Genomic DNA, 17903 nt, shown 5'->3' on the forward strand with positions numbered 1-17903 from the left:
TTTCATTTTCATTCCCTCTGAGTGCAGGCATATGTCATCTTTGAAAATGTTTTTCATATCCCGTTGCTTCACAGCAATTGAATCCAAATGCAAGACCAAGAGAAAGAGAGGAAAAACAGTCGGGTTTACATCTCAATCATGAGACCAACATAATTCTCAGCGCACTGCTACACACAAGGCAGATTAACTGAATGTTTTAGTGCTCTAGCCCCATTAATCTCTGCAAAATATGTGGCGTATTTTTCTAAACAGAGCCATGTGGCTACCATTGCATTTATGCTGATGCTGGTTGTGTGCGTTTGTGTGTGCTTGTGGCTGTATAGGTTGTGTGGTTCAGGTAGTGTGGTAGGTCACACAGCTGTTTTGAAGTTGGAGAGGGAGAGAGTTATATAACTACAGCAGCCTCGCTCTAACTGACACCTGGGACTGTTTGGTCTGCACTCTGTTGCGCACCAATGCCACTCACTTAAATTTTAGCTCCACCCACAGGATTCTCAAGTCCCTGCCCACTTTTTAGCTTCAGAAATGTATGCATCTTGACCTTTTAGACAGTCCTCTTCAGAGGTTTAAATGTCACTTTCAAACAGCTCGTTTGAAAGTCAAAATTAAACCAAATTGGAAGTAATTTATTATAATTATTATGAAAGTGTTGCATGTCTTGTCCTGTAGACATAGTCCACTTCAGAGGTTAAAATCTCACATTAAATAGTTTCTTCATGAAAAGTCAACATGAAACCAAAATTGACCCTATTTATCATTAATAAAAATTATTATGAGATGATTATTATTATTTATTGTTGTTTGTTCATAATAATAATAATAATTATTACTTAACAAACATTCATTGTCCTATTTTGAATGATTCCTTGGTTGCCATTCTTCTAAATTTTACAAAAAATGTCTTCATAATCTTTTCACAAAATTGAATGGCTTGCTCCGCCTACACTGCTGATGTCACAAATACCCATTTTTCTCAGCCACCCCTCTCCAACCACCTGCCTTTGTTTTCATATATAACGCCCACATTTTCACGATCCAATCAGTTTGTATGGATAAAATTAGTCCCGCCTTACATTGTTTCTCTTTTTAAACAACCTTAACAATATAAAATATGTCAGGTTATGGAAGTAAAATTAGTTGCAAACAGCATTTCTTGTTGACTTGAGTGGAAAAATCTTGTCTTGTTTATTCAACTTTAGATGTAGCTTCATCAGCAGTTATGTTCTCACATCAGCAAGTTTTGTACATGATTTTATGTCATCATATGTCAAAAAAGATCTAAAAGAGCTTCTTTGTAATGTTTAAGCTTTCCTACACATAATCAACTACTGCACATGGCATGAGCTCCATACTGCAGTCTTAATTTCAGACGGAGAGTGAGAGAGGTCTGTGAGAGAGAAGGGAATGTGCTTTCATAATACATTCTTCACCAAGAGCACTGGGGAATAGTATTCAATAATACTTTTTTCTCGTCTGAGTAGCAGGGCCCAGCTTCTACAGAACTGAAACAGACCCAGTCTGGAAAAGACGACATGCTCTCTTCTAAAAACATTTGGCGCCTCAGCATGATGGCTTTCAGGAGGAGGAGCGGTTGAGGTCTGACTGCAAACCTGTGCATCAGTGCCGTTAGCGCTACCACATTACACAAGCCTCCTAGGTGACCTGAACCCCTGAGTGGAAAAAAGAGGTTAGAGAAAAAGTGTCTGAGACACTCCACAGAGTGAGGGCCCATCATCCTCCACACACACTTCCAATTCCTGCGGCTGGAGACGCTCCAAAGCTTCTAGATGGGATGCTGTCTGTGCTTAGTTTAGAGGACGGGAAAGTCAGCTGTGAAGTATGATGTGATTTTTGATGGATGCGTCTCGTCTGGTCCTGGTTATCAGGAGATGCAGCAGACAGCGTCCCACCTTTCTGCATACAATTACATCGATAGATTCAATCTACCAAACACCTCACTCCCTCAAACACACTTTGACACTTCTCTCCATATGTGCATTTCAGTTAGGTGAAGCCAAGGAGATCTATAATACCTGCAGAAAGCTATCCGTTTTGCATTAGCAGTTTATCTTTCAATTTTAAATCTGCCATTTTTGCTCATGGGACCACAGAACTTTTTCAGGCAATTACGTGAGCTGAAAATGACATCCTGAATAGTCCATTTCATGGTTTAGTGGCAAGGGATAGTTCTAGTTCTTCCAAAAATGAAAATTCTGTCATTTACTCAGCCTCATGTCGTTCCAAACCTGTATGATTGACTTTCTTCTGTGGAACACAAAATAATATACTTGGAAGAATGTTTTTAGCTGTTTTTGTCCATATAGTGAAAGTCAGTGGGGTCCAAAACAACATTGGACCAGTGTTATTTTAGTATTATTTATGTAATATTAGAGATTTTATTAATATTTAGACTTTTTCAGTTTTAGTTATTTTCAGTTTTTAAATACTTCTATTTAGATTTAATTAATTGTTTTATTTCTGTTTTAGTTTTAGTAATTTGAGCACTTTCAGTTAAGTATCGTGTGTGTGTGTGTGTGTGTGTGTGTGTGTGTGTGTGTGTGTGTGTGTGTGTGTGTGTGTGTGTGTGTGTGTGTGTGTGTGTGTGTGTGTGTGTGTGTGTGTGTGTGTGTCTGTGTGGCCTGGTAAATCCTACCTTATGGGGACAAAATGTCCCCATAAGGATGGCAATATCTGAAATCCTTGTTCGTGTGGGGACATTTTTTGGTCCCCATGAGGAAAACAGCTTATAAATCATACTAAGTGATGTTTTTTGAAAATGTAAAAATGCAGAAAGTTTTCTGTGATGGGTAGGTTTAGGGGTAGGGTTAGTGTAAGGGAATAGAATATACAGTTTGTACAGTATAAAAATCATTATGTTTATGGAAAGTCCCCATAAAACATGGAAACACACTGTGTGTGTGTGTGTGTGTGTGTGTGTGTGTGTGTGTGTGTGTGTGTGTGTGTGTGTGTGTGTGTGTGTGTGTGTGTGTGTGTGTGTGTGTGTGTGTGTGTGTGTGTGTGTGTTTATTACTATTACTATTACTTTTGCTTGTAGAATTTTTTCTGGTCCAGATAATGTAGTTATGGTATCTACCAGCAGGGGCTAATGGGGTCGTGCTAACCAGCCAAATTTTGACCGCTTGGGCTAAGTACACAAAGGCAAATAGTTTGGAAGTGTGGAGTCGTAATGGCGAGGCAATGTTGTAACCATGGATGCCCACCTTTGGGATGCCCCAATAACTCTGCTGACTGCGTTTTATGATGTCAGATAGCTCTGCCTGGTTGGGGCTGATGAAATGCATTTTTTTCTTTATTACATTACATGACTCCAACCAACCTGATGGAGGCTTTTATATATGGACCATTCATAATCGGTGCACATTCATTGGTTGTGCTGGTCAGTAAGCCTTTGTTCCTGTCCAACCGTCTGCCTTTTTAATTCTGGGGAAACTTCACTCACTCAATCTTGTTTATAAGCTATTAAATTCCATCGTGGATGTTGGAGACTATATTTCCCTGTGCTTTAGATCCCTATAGCTCAAGGTGGATGTAAATGTTTGCCCTGGAGAAGCCATATCTGAGAAATAAAAAGAAACAAAGCTTGTATCCAAACCATTATGGATGTCTCTTTTCATTCAGCATGTAATGGCTTACTGCAGATTCAATTCCCATTTTAGTTTTTAGTTTTATTTTATCGTGCAACAGAGGAAAATGATACGAAATCCATTACACATGCTCAATCAGTGGGAGAGACAGGACCTGGCCCAATGCAGACTAAAAAGCATATGGGAAATGTTTGACACACCAATAGGTTGAACTTTTACTTTGGGTTTATTAGAGGCGATGTCTTGTATTTGCAGCCAGCGAACCCTCACCAAAGGTGAAGGAATAAACTAATCTGTTTAGAACATGGGACAGGACTGAGTGTCAAACTTATAAAGTATTTGGATTTGTACTGTCTCATGGAGATTCTTCTTTTTTGTATTATTCATAGTGCTTCAGATGTTTGTTTTCAAAATGTGCATTCCAGCTCTGTTCTGGACTGGTACGAAGACCAGTGATCTACATGGATTTTGTAATACAGTGAGTCCCACTAGAGGGCAGAGTTGCTGACCTTGACCGAGCAACTAAACCCTGTTACATGGGAATGTGAGCCTGTGCCACTGGTGCTGTGTGTACATGTGAGCAATTGTGAAGCTTTTAAAAGATTACGATTATTGGTTATTTTTATTTGTTTACTATTGTACCTTCAAAAGTAGTTGTTCATTGGTAACACTTTACAATAAGATTTACAGTTAACAGTCATAGATAACATGAAATAATTATTAATCTTGGTTAATGTAAATTTGACTTACTCTAATACATTTTTAACATTGCAAGTTGTACACTGCAAAAAATGACTTCTTGATGAGCTTTATTAGTCAGTTTGTCTTGTTTTCTATAATCTTGAAACAAGTTAGATTTAATTGAATTGAAACTACATAAGATATTAAAGGGATAGTTCAACCAAAACTGAAACTGTGTAAGCCACTTTGTATGACTTTCTCTATTCTGTTGAACATAAAATAAGATATGCTTTGAGTGGTTTTTAATGAATACACTAAAAAATGTAATTCAAAAAACTGTTCAGTTGAAAAAAAGAACTGTTCAGTTGCTGCCTTAAATTTAAGTAAAATAAAGTTAGCTGCACAAATCATTTCAACTTAAAATATATTAAACTGACTTTCGAATCTCATATAACTTATATATAAATGTTTTTTATAATAATTGAATAATTGAAATTGCTTTAATATTATGATATTATAAATATGAAAAAAATATTTTGATGAGTTAAGGTAATGTAAAAACATATGTTGTCATGACTTATTGATCATATAATTTTTTACAGTGCACAATGGAAGTCAATATTAACCAAAACTGTTTGGTTGCCAATTATTTTTTAAAACTCATCTTTTGTGTTCCACAGAAGAAAGTCAGTCACACTAGTTTGGAACAACATGAGGATGAGTATCCTAAATTATTGCAGCATTTTCAATTTTGGGTGAACTATCCCTTTAAGATTTGTTTCCATACATTTTATCTTGAATGCCTATCTTGAATGTCTTGAACTAAATACACTTGAATTGCCGATACATTTTCTCAAAATAAATCTTAAGTTGATCTTGCTTCAAATATTTGGATTTTTTCCTGGACAATATTACAAAAATATCCATTAATAATAGGAATTTTTGCTCTCCTACATTTTGAGGGTTTTTTTGGATGTTGTGGAAGTTTATGCGTTTATATGTACTTTGTGGTTTTGCTATGCCTGTGAAAAAACTCTGTACAAATGAATATTAGTTAATGTAACAATAAACAGTAGTATATGTATAATTAACATTAACCAAGGTTAATAGTGATGTTGCTCATTGTAAGTTTATGATCTCTAATTATGGAATAACTAATGCTTTAACTACTGTTAACCTGCTTTGTTTGGCATACGACCATGTCATACTTTGCTATTTTGAACATATCAATGCTGGCAGAAAGGTACTTCTCATCAGCCGTGTGGTAACCTTCATACCTCTTTTATTTGGTGTTCACTTTAAACAGGAAATTAAGGAGAATACCACTCATGCTCTGGGAAAAGCATATGCCTGACTGTTTTACGTTCCAGGAACTCACGCCCCCATCTCTCACCATAACCATTTGCTTCTAGATGTTTTTCGCTCACTATAAGAGAGAGGAAAACAGTCCTGTTCAATGGTGCTACAAGGCAAGCGGTACATTCCTTTGAGGAACTGCGGGCTTCGTTCCTTCCGCCCGTTCTCCACTTAAGGTATAACGGACTAAAGAAAAACAGCGAATGAGGAATTACCCTCAAAGCTGTTGGAAACAGAGCTTTGGCATAAGCCTACTCTGCAATCAGCAACGTGCTTAGCCTGCATCGGCGATTAGATGAGGGTGCGTGTGTTTGTGAGGGAGTGCGTGAACATCTTAGACCTGAGCGAAAAAGGCCGCCGGTGGCTCAATCAAACATCCTGTTGCATAAGGCTTCATTCCAGTGGGTTGTGCATGAATTGGTCTGGACAGGAAAAGAGGTGCAAACACATCCAGGAAAGGGGTGGTTATCTGTGTAGGCCAATAGGTTTATTCTATGGGCGCTACGGTGTAACGATGTCAACTGTTTGATTGATTGAGGGGAAAGGTGTACTGCCCTGAACAGATGTGTTGGTTTTGTTATTCTCAATAGGACACAAATGAACACATGCTTGCGGAAATGAACAGCTTTACTTTAAGTCTGATGAATGCGGCACAGATCTGGGCTTAGACTCAGGGCTGATTTGTAATATCACAAATCACTTCCAACTATGGGAATGCACTCTTTTTCTAGGGCCCTATGAAATCCTTTTTAATTTTTTTCCAAATTCCGTTTAGTCCATTTAAATTTTTCTGTATTCCATTTTTTTTCCTCTTTAATCTTTTGGGGCTTCATTTTAGAGGGCTGCATTGGAATTGAGTCCCGCCGGGTCCCGCTGGACCCAACGCAATTCTCGCGGGAGCGGGCGGTTTGAACTTTGCTGCGGGCGGGAATGGGCGGCTAAAAGAAAAAACAGTGGGATCGGGAGGTAGCCTAGTGAGTCGACATGATGGAGAGATGTCAATAAATGATGTGGAAAAGAACCTCAAACAGGTATTTACAGCACAAAACCTAAGCAAGGCTGACATTTGGACTACTATTCATCTTCCTGATCAGTGCTTCCGAATACATGCAGGCCAGGGAAACGAAACAAACAACCCCATGAATCTCTTTAATAATAGTAATACAAATCCGTTTTTTCCTGCGGGACGGGAGAAGACAGAAAATCAATGCGTCTCTATTATTGTGCGGGAATAAATTCTCAAAGTTTTGCGGGTGCGGACGGGGGTGGACATACATATTGCGGGAGCGGGCGGGAGTGTAACACATACGTTGCGGGAGCGGGCAATAATGGTCAGAAATTCGGCGGGAGCGGGATGAAGAAAACAGTCCCGCGCAGGGCTCTACTTAATTTGAATGGTGCAATTAAGTTTTAGCAATCAAACGTACATCCAATTAATTGAAATGATGAAATGTGTGTTTTTTACGCGTGTCCGCGCTATTCTCCGACATGCCCGCACGCGGTGTTCTTTATCAATCAACCAAAGCCGGTCGCGGGGGCGCCGCACTCGCCATCTTTCCATTAAATTTTGCTTTTTAACCAGAGCGAATGAGACGTGCAAGTGTGGTGTTTGTCGCGTCAACGCGCCTTTGGAGAAAATTAGTGACCGCTCGGCTATATCGATACTTCGGGAAATTAGTATTGGTACCGTTCAGATATTTCAGTATCGATATTTATCGAAATATCGATATTTTTGACATCACTAGTCTTTATGATATGGCAATAGTTTTTTCTCAAATGAATGGTTAAATGCTGATGAAGTGACTCTCAGAACGGCTCTGGAGATGAAGTTCATGTATTCATGTCCTCATATAGTGAGACGGCAGAGGCTGAAAACACCTCGAGCGTCACGCATTCTTCTATTAAAGGGATAGTTCACCCAAAAATGAAAATTATGTCATTATTTATTCACCCTCATGTCATTCTAAACCCTTAAGACTTTTGTTCATCTTCGGAACACAAATTAAGATCTTTTTGGTGAAATCTGAGAGCTTTCTGTCCCTCCATTGACAGTCTATGCAACTACCACCTTGATGCTTCAAAAAGTTCATAAAGAGATTATAAAAGGGATCCATATGAATCGGGCGGTTTAGTCCTAAAAGAGACTTGATCATTTTAAAATGATGAACATAATGAATTTAGGCTTTTATTCACATATAAACATTGATCAGTGAACATAAACAGAATCTCAACTGAACCTGCTTTGACGTGTGAGAACAAACCTCATTGGTTCTTGTGGAGGCTCAAACGTGCTGCATAACACAAGAGAATGAACCTCATTGGTTCTTGCACATCAAGAGATGTTTATATGTGAATAAAAGCTTATTCTAAATCTGTTTATCATAAAGCAATCGTGTCTTTTCAGAAAAAATTGACTAAACTGCTCAATTCATGGATTAGTTTGAATTTTTTTAAGCATCAAAGTGGACAGAAATCTCTCAGATTTCATTCAAATATTTGTATTTGTTTTTCGAAGATGAACAAAGGTCTTACGGGTTTGGAACGGCATGAGGATGAGTAAATTATGACAGAATTTACATTTTTGAGTGAACTAACCCTTAAATCTGTTTAATGTTTAAGTAAAAACAACTTGAGGTTCAGGTATTTTTAATATACAAGATAAATATACTGATTAAGAAAGTATTTTGCAGTGCATGAGTTATTTGTTTGGATTTTAACACCGAGTGACCAGAACCTTACTAAACATCTCTCTCCTCAACCTTTGTTACTTAAGTCATACTTTTAGCTTTCCAGTAATCTTGCTGTTTTACTAAATTTCCCCCCAGGGATCAATACAATGTCTGTCTATCTTTCTATCTATCTATCTTGTCTTCCTAGTCTTTCATTTTCACATTCCCTTCTTCACGGCATTCCCTCATTTGCTTTCCCTTGGCTCTTGAAAATGCACTGGATGTGGACGAGTTTTTCCGTTCCGTTGGCAGTAGATGGAAATGGGAAAGCTTGGCAAGTAACTGTTATTATTTTTCCTTTTGCACAGTTCCAGCTCTTTCAGCAGCTTCTCTGTCATTCAGACCCAGCAAACATCTCCACGGTCACAATCTCAAGATGCCTTATCAGCACCATTTCAAAGTTTGGAAAAGTTTAACAAAATTAAATTCATATTTGTATTCTGCAAGTATGTGTTAAATTGATTAAAAGTAACAGGGAAGATTTTTTATAATTTTACAAAAAAATACATTTGAAATAAATGCTGCTTTGTTGAACTTTGTGTTCTTCAAAGAATCCTGAAAAAAAAATTATCACGGTTTCCACAAAAATTTGAAGTAGCACAACTGTTTTCAACATTGATAATGAGAAGAAATGTTTCTTGAGCAGCAAATCCGCATATTAGAATGATTTTTGAAGGATCATGACAATGAAGACTGGATGGTGGATGTGGATGCTAATGGCTGCTAGAAAATCTGCTAGTTTTGCCATCACAGGAATAAACTACATGTTAAAATATATTCAAATAATAGAAAACAGCTATTTTAAATTGCATAATATTTCATAATATATTTTTTACTGTATTTTTGATCAAATAAATGCAGCTTTACACATTGAACGGCAGTTTACATTTTTATATTATCATTGATATCACAAAAACATTGAATATATTTCTCAATTTGCAACAGAGCACATGGGAAGTGCAAACACTGTATGCAAATCTGCTGTTATTAAAAATAGACCTTCGTCTGTGTTTTGTTTCATTGTTTCAGTTAATCATTTTTCAATGTTTGTGCATACTGTTGGTAGCAAGCTATTGATTGGCATGGTTCTGGACCCCAGATGTATTTGAATAAAACATTGATCACAAATAATGAAAGAGTCTGAAGAAAAAAGATCTGAAACATTATTTTTTTTCTGTATGAATCAATTCTTTTTACTACAGTGTATTTGATGTCTGTGATGAGACAGTAGCCACCTATTTTTATGCGCATTTTGGGATTTCTCATTAAAAACCGCTGAATGGAAATGCTAACATGCACATAAATTATAAAAATGTGCATAAAAAACGTTGGCGCTCAATTTAGGCAGGTACATGTTTTATCAGATATGAAGACATGCACATAAACTACGATGGAAATACATTTACTGAATAAATCCCTCTATGCGCAACAAAAGTTGGATCAACAGTGTATGTGATTGGATAACTGGAATAACAATTGGACCAATTGCACAGCATTTCAAATTTTGGTTTGATCATTCAGAAATGCCTGAGCCAAAGTCTGTCATCAGAATAATTTAGTTTAATTCCCTCCCAGAAGCGTCTCACATGATTACGTTACCAAACATCAGGAGCCAGTTGCACCAACAGGGCTTTACTAAGCCTGGTCCTAACTGCTAAGTAGGTCTTAGTTAATACAAGTCTTTAGAGTCGACCTAACATCGGTTGCACCAACCAAACTTAAGCCTAGGCTTAACTACGCCTGGTTTTAGCGATGCGCGTTCCTGTGAATGGCCACGGAACTATAGCGGTTGCCTAGCAGCGTGCGTTGCTGGTGTTACGTTGTACACTATCTTCCGGTGTTTCATCACCGCAGACTCGGCCTCAGTGGAGAGGTGAGCAGATCGCGGAAGGCTCTTCAACAAGTTCATATATATCTCTCCGACAGAATCGAAACCTCTCAATCAGCTCCTCATCATTGTAAATGTCCAATGGATTGCTTCTGTCCCTAATAACTCTCTCCCGTCTAAAAGCCCTCTCATTGTAAAGTCTGTGTATAAGTCTTTACTGCTGAGTTATCAAGTGGTTACTATAGAAACTTGCCTAGATTTTGACTTTACGCCTGCTACTGACTAGGCGCAAGATTTACGCCCAGTCTTAACGTGAAGAGGACTTAAGCCTGCATGGTGCAACTGCCGTAACTATTAGGTCGGACTTAGCATGCTGAGTTGAGACCTACTTGCCTTAAGACCAGCCGTAAGCCCTGTTGGTGCAACTGGCTCCAGCATCCGAACGCAAGATAACATGCAGCGTTTATTGCGTTTCATCAGTGTGCTCTGAGACGATTCCAATCGGGGAAGATACTGGAAGTGACTATTTTGTTCTCTTGAACACGTGGAATGGAAACGCTGGGTTATTCACAAATATTGAATGCGATATTTCAATTTGCGCACAAGTTAAATTCGCAACTTTGGATGGAAACCATCTCTCATAGTTGGTTTGGCACAGTGAGAACAAAAACGTCTTTGATCAAATTCTGCTACTCAAAATATAATTCGTACTCAAGGAAGGAAGAAAGGCTTCACAGAAGAGTTTACAGAATACATTTAGTATTTCTTTGGTTTTCTGTGTTTTAATTCAGCAGCCAGAATAGCGAAACTTTGTGTTTTGCAGAATAAAATCTTTTTTTGCATGCAAGATGTCTTGCAGTGCTTTTCCAAGGAAACTGTAGAAAACCCTTGAAGCCATTGACAGAATATCAAAATAAGAGCTGAATCCAGCTGGAGGCACTTATAGCCTTGTTTAGTTTAGACCTAAACTGAATGCAAAACTGAACCCAACTGAATCGTAATGGGATGTCAGATGATGGGCTTTGAGGTTTAAAGGGACTTGATTTCTTTTAATTTGATGCTGGTTGATTTGACCGGCTTTCTCATTAGTCTCTTGTTCAGCCTCTGGGAGCCAAACTGATGAGGGACTCCAAGACTACAGCAAAGAAGCAGAACAGGGCCGGTTCCTCACTGGGTCAAATCCTTAAAATAAAACTCCAGTTGTAACTTTGTCTTTGTCCTCCCAGGCCAAGATTTTCTACCCTCTTTTCTCACATTATGGGAACGGTTTGATGAATGGTCTGCAAGAGCAGAGATGGGAATAGGGCTTTGGAGGTTATTTACTTCAGCTTAAGTCTTGGATAATATTTCTTTATATGTGTTCCCAGTTTTTCCGACGACGACTTCTTAGGGGAATTGAGAGCACTACCGTTAAAAACAGCTCCAGTTGTTACCCTTGCACTCTTCAGTAAGTTTGTTCCAGAAATACATTAGTAACATTACCCATACTCGTCTCCATCCCGCTTCCATGGGATTCTCATGATTCTAGGCATGATTTGTGGTTCCGTCATGGTGATTGTTGAGGTTGTGCCTTCCAATGTAGGTAGTTCAGGGAAGACTGTTGACAAAGCTTATTTTGTCATATTTTAAATTAAATAACTTGCACTGTTTGTTTCAAACCTTGGTTGAAAGAAATTCATTATTTTATACAGCAGTGATGCATTAAATTGTTCAAGAGTGACAGTAAAAAACAGTGATGTTACAAAAGATTTCTACTTCAAATAAATGCTTTTGAACTTTATATTCATCAAAGGATCCTCAAAAAAGTATTAAGCAGCACAACTGTTTTCAACATTGATAATAATAAGAAATGTTTCTGGAGCAGCAAATATTACACAACATTTTAAAAGCTATTAAAATAGAAAACCGTTATTTTAAATGGTAATAATATTTCACAGTATTACTGTTTTACTGTATATTTCATCAAATGAATGTATCCTTGCTGAGCATAAGTGACTTCTTTCAGAAGCATTAATATATCTTACTGACCCCAAACCTTTAGTAATTAAAATTGGACAAATTCATTGCTGACTTATTTAGTTTGTGTCACCACTCAGTTGCTGTGAAGTCTCATTTCATGTTATCCTATCACCCTGTTCTAGATGTCCAACTTTCATACGCATCCAAAATGCTGACAATTTCAAATTCCCCATTCCCTCCACCTCATGCTTTAAGTTGCCCAGTAAACCTCTGCATCTCCAGGCGGTTTGATGTGACAGAATGAAGGAGGAGCTTGACAAGCTGGCCATAGATGAGAGCGCTCAAATGGGCCGTGCACCATCCAACTCCCAAGCACAACAGAGCGTTTGTGTTCTTCCCTAACCACAGCAAGGAAGAGATTCATGCTAGCATGGAGAACTGGTTCCTGATCCAGTGTGGTTGACCTTTCGCATATGCTAGCACTTGTTGAAGAAGGATGAAACGTGTTGATTATAAATAAGTTGGTCACTATGTTCATCCAATTTTTCCTTTAAAAAGTTTCCCAAGACCTAAAGTCATCCAATGTAATTTGTCTGAGCTGTTTATTTAAAGACTGATATCTCTGTAATCAGTTAATTTAATGTGATTTACAACTGATTACACACTCTGTCCTTGTTCTCGCTTTTCTTACATTCAATTTTAGTCATCAAAACCCTGTTTTTTTTGCCGCTTCGCTAATGCAAACCAGGGCATTTGTGAAATCTGGCGTTCCAATAAGCGACACTGTCGTACCTGATCCAAGTGCGCTTTCTGCCCCATAGTAAGAATTTTTTTTTTTTTTTAAGAAATGTAAGAAAAAAACTTCCCATGTGTTGTGAGACTGCGTGAAATTCATCTTCAAGAGTTTTGATGCCTGTGCAATAATTTTGCTGGAGTGGCTTTAGTGCTTTGATCAGCGTAAGGTTTATACAGAAACATATAATCTCACTAGTTTTGCCTCTAGCTGTAGATTTTTGCCTAATTAAGAAGACCGTCCTAACCTGCAAACTTTGTTTCCTGCAATTTGTTTGTCTCGTCTCAGAATGTCCCGTGCCTTACACTGGTTGTGCAATCAAGATCGGTGTGCTATTTGTCTAAATCTCAAAGGCCCACTTTCTTTCCTTCGTGTAAAAGGTACACTGTATCTCATATTACCCTGGCTAAAGTTACTGAAAATGTAGAGAGGAAAGGATTTGGGTTTGTCTCTCTCTGAGTCGCCCCATCCTCATTCACATTCTTTTTTATATTCTTTCTGGGAAGCTCTGGTTTGATCATAATTTGACTCACACTAAAGAGATTGTTTTGGCTTGATTAAGGAAGGCATATGTATGAAAGCTTGTTTCTGCCTCGGAGTAAAAAAAAAAAAAATCTATTGTGAGATAATTTAAAGTGAAGTCAAAGTGTAAGAAACAAAATTGTAATACGTTTGGGTCAGATTGACTATTTTTGTTTTTTGTATTTTGAAGAAATTAATTCTTTTATTCAGCAAGGATGCAATAAACTGATAAAAGTGTCAATAAAGACAGTTAAAAAATTTTTTATTGAATGTCCATTGTTACAAAAAAAATATCTATTTCAAATAAATGCTTTTTTTTTTGAACTCCCAATTCATGCAATAATATTTTAATATTTTATACAAAAAATATTAAGCAGCACAACTATTTTTAACATTGATCAAGTGACACCGAAGACTGGAGTAATGACTGGAGTTTAAAATTGTGATAATATTTCATTACAGTAACGTCTGTGTTATTGATCAAATAAATGCAGCTTTGGCAACCTTAAGATACTTCTTTCAAAAAGGCTTAAAAAGCTGCAATTATGAAAAATAAGATCACAACTGTTAGATATAATGTCAAAATTGTGAGCGATTAAGTCACAGTTTATTTTTCATTCTGTTATATTATTCAGGTGGAGACAGGCTTAGATACATCCCTCATATTTTTCATTTCAAGTGTTTGTGAAACATGACAGGCCACCTTTTACAAATAATTATAACATGAGGATTTCTTCAAGACTTCCTGTCTGAGCAGGAAATTACTAACTCTAGCCTGCTAACTCATGCCTGCTAAATCATCCTCAGCTTATCCATGTGATGCCAAGGGTTTCCCCTATTTTTACATGTGTGAATATGTTTGAGTTCGCTTTTCTTCACATACACCTAAATGATGCCATGAAGTGAGTGTATGTTCATAAAACCCATTTGGTCATTCCGAGAAAGTCATAATCAGTTTTAAAAGTACAAGAAGAAGTCCTTTTCATTTTGTTCATTGTGTCTCTTTACCTGGTAATTAGATTGGATAACTAATCCTGACATGCAGATGTCATCATCATAACCTTATTGAATTCATGAGAAATTAAACCAGGGGAGTCTTGAGTTCAAAGCAGCCTGTAATACAAACCCATAATGAGACAAAGACCGAGTTGTTCCTGTTATCCTGCACTGAAATGCAGATCTTTTAAACTAGGTGCTTACAGTCCTGTCTTCTCACTTGAATACTGACCTTTTTGAAGAAGACCCAACTCTAGAGACAATGCAAGATTTCCTTTGGTCCAAACATAGTTATCCCTGCCACGGATTTATTTTCCTGGCATAGCTAGAAAGAATCAAGCCATTAACCTTGTTCGGGTGAAACTCAAGTTTCTGTGAACATGATCCTGCCATCATAGACTCATAACTTTGCAAAGACTCCCTATGGGGTCTTTACACTGATCGCCCAGTCGAAACAATACAATGCATGACCCCTGTAGGAGTAACCCACCTGTTTTTACCAAATGTAGGTGAATCCGGACGAATAAAGGCCTGCAGAATTTGAGTTCTCCCAGTGGCACTGTAGGTCATGGACACGTGTCTGGGTCCAAGTAACAACTTCTAATCCGTTTACATTCAGCAGAGACTCAGTAAGAACAAGGGTATTGTGTGTCAGTTCTTATGCAACCAAACACACTTCCTGCATCCCATCATGCTCTGCAGAATGGAGGCTGTGAGCATGAACAGAAGTGCCACCAAATGCTTAGGCAATGCATTTTACAGCTCATATGAGTGTGTGGGTAACAGTCACTGAAATAGGAATGTTACTGTTTGCAAATGGTTGCAATTGGTCACACCGGCCCATAGCGTCATCGCATAATATCTCTCTATTAGGTATTTATGGAATTCAGTTTAGTCTGCTGGGGTATGTTTACATTTAGCCTCATTATGGTATTGCAGCAATGTTGAATAACATACTTTGGTTAAAAGCTTTTGCTAAATGATATAAAAATATGACTTACAAATAAGGAAACGCACAAGCGATCATAGGATGAACAATACTAGCAGTACTACGGTGCAAGCTTTCATGAGTAAAACAAAAGTTATAGCAGAAGTATGAATGTGGGAAAGTAAAAATAAATAGAGAAACTAAAAGCACTTCAGTTTATTATTGTTGATGTTATTTTTAATGTAATTACTGTAATAGGGAGTGCTTAGGGATTAGGGAATTTTTTACAACCTTTTTTAATGAATTGACTTTAAAATGAATGATGGATCGAACGCACATGGATGACTCCAAATGTCAGGTATATGTACACTCTAAAAAATGCTGGGTTGTTTTAAGCCAATTTTGGTTGAAATATGGACAAACCCTAGCCTGGTCCCACCAGACTCTCGTACATTTCATTTGTACATAGAGTCTGGCACCGCTCCATTGACAAGCGTTAACTTTCTTGTAGGCGGGTACTCTATTGAAGTCTAAAACTATTGGATCTGCCCAGGGTCACATTTTGGATCTGCCATAACCAATCGCTAACGTCTGGTCGTGACGTATGCCCACCGTTCGCCTTAGCCAACTCATTCAACCACTAACTGAGTGAGCTGGAAAATCAAACTTTTCCCCAACTCCGTAGGGAGGAGGGCCACAGCATCATGGCCACCAACAAAACTAAGCAAAGATTGTTCTTGCTCCGGCTTTAACTTCTTGATATTCGGCAGCGTTGCCACAACTGACCGAATGGCTTCGCTCGCATCTTTCTCCACTGCCATTAGTGAACAACAACTCAAAATAACGCACGACATCAACGTCATCGTTCTCAGCCACTCCCTCTGTTCGCTGATTGGCCCGGTAAACAATTGATCGGAGAAAACCAAAGACTACAGCACAATCCCAGACCTAGTACTGAAGGAAAATGAAAATTGAGCGGAAGTACGTAGGAGGGCGGAGCCAGGCTAGACAAACCCAGGCGTTGGGTTAAATTTTTAAATTGTATTTTTAATCCAACATTTGTGTTTGTCCATATTGGACCCAAAATTGGGTGAAAACAACCCATCATTTTTTTAGAGTGTACCTTACTTTAATATACAATATAATATAATATACAATAGTAAAAAAGTATTGATATTTTCCCCACGTCCACTGTATGTTAATAAAAAATATTTTTGCAGCTGTATAATATCATCCATGGGGAAGATGATTGCTAAAGTTTGAAGAGAATCGTTCAAGTGTATAGCACATTTCAATTTGTGGGACACGCAGCAGTTTGCAAGGGGAATCATGAAAAATGTAAGATGAAAAAATGACAAAACGTATTTTAACAGCACTATATACAATATATATTTTATTGAATTTAAATCATTTCAATTCAAATGTCTGATAGAAAAAATGGTCCCTTTTGTAACTTAATAGAAAGTAAATTTCTTCCCAAGATAGTGTTTTAATGATTAGTTTTGGATTTCGTGACATTTAATTTTGGAAACAACGTCTATATTTCACACAATTTTTCACACAGTATAAACAGGTCTTTATTCAGTACATGAAAATATATAGCTGCCATAATATTTTAGAAAGGTGATTATCATATATTGGGGGGTCCTTGTCATTAACATGTTTGCAAACCCTTGTGCTATTAAACTAAGCCACTCAATGAGGCCTTTAGAGTACGTTTAAAGTGAATTATTCATCTTTGGGGGAGATATTGGGGATGAGAGTGATTTTGGCATTAAGCATGGAAATAGATCTTGAACCATGGTGCCCACAGACACTAGTACAATCATCTCTCGCCTGCCTCTCTCTCACTTTCCCATCACAGACTCTCACACAAATCATTAAAATAGCATTTTAAGCACTACTTAATTCATTCCAGCAAAAACCACAGTCTCCTTATTAGGCAGCCTGCGATTCAGCAAACGGCACCCAGCAAGAGAAAAAGATTTTGAAAAAGCAAAGAAAGAGTTAGACTGTGTTTGTTTTCTTGTCTGTCTATTTCCTGTCGGTTTTGTGAAGGCGTTGGATTGTCATTGTCTAGATTTAGAGATTTAGTCTGCGTAGGAGGGTGTGAAAAGTTCATACTTTCCCCATTCTTAAAAGTGCAATCTTTATTGCTTTTTTCCCCTCAGGCGACACTAATATGCTGTATCACCAACATCATTTTTGACCTCCTTTTTTTCAAACAGAGACAATAAAACTGTATGGAGGAGTCTTGTCTAGACCAGGCAAGTTTTTCAAGTGGGGTTCATCTGCTTGATTCATAGCCTCAAAGTCTCCTCCAAACCCAGTAACAACACACACTTGTAGAGCCGAACATTCCAGGACTATTATTTTTGCATTATATTCCTATTGCTTGAAAGACATAGGCAGTTATCTGCTCCATTAGCTCCACACGCCATACAAATCAACCTACGGTTGTCTTCAGCCTGAGATTATCACATTTTGCAGTATTTATGCATTATAA

General features: G+C 37.8%; 1 protein-coding gene across 3 annotated transcripts in view; it reads left to right on the plus strand.

Moving 5' to 3' along the window:
- The window catches only part of col8a2 (collagen, type VIII, alpha 2), a 127101-nt gene that overhangs the window by 74683 nt on the left and 34515 nt on the right, over nucleotides 1-17903 (plus strand). The window lies entirely within an intron of this gene.

The sequence above is a fragment of the Siphateles boraxobius genome, unplaced genomic scaffold, assembly GCF_051911475.1.
Source record: "Siphateles boraxobius isolate OS27281-9 unplaced genomic scaffold, OSU_SipBor_1 35, whole genome shotgun sequence".
NCBI classification, from domain to species: domain Eukaryota; kingdom Metazoa; phylum Chordata; class Actinopteri; order Cypriniformes; family Leuciscidae; genus Siphateles; species Siphateles boraxobius.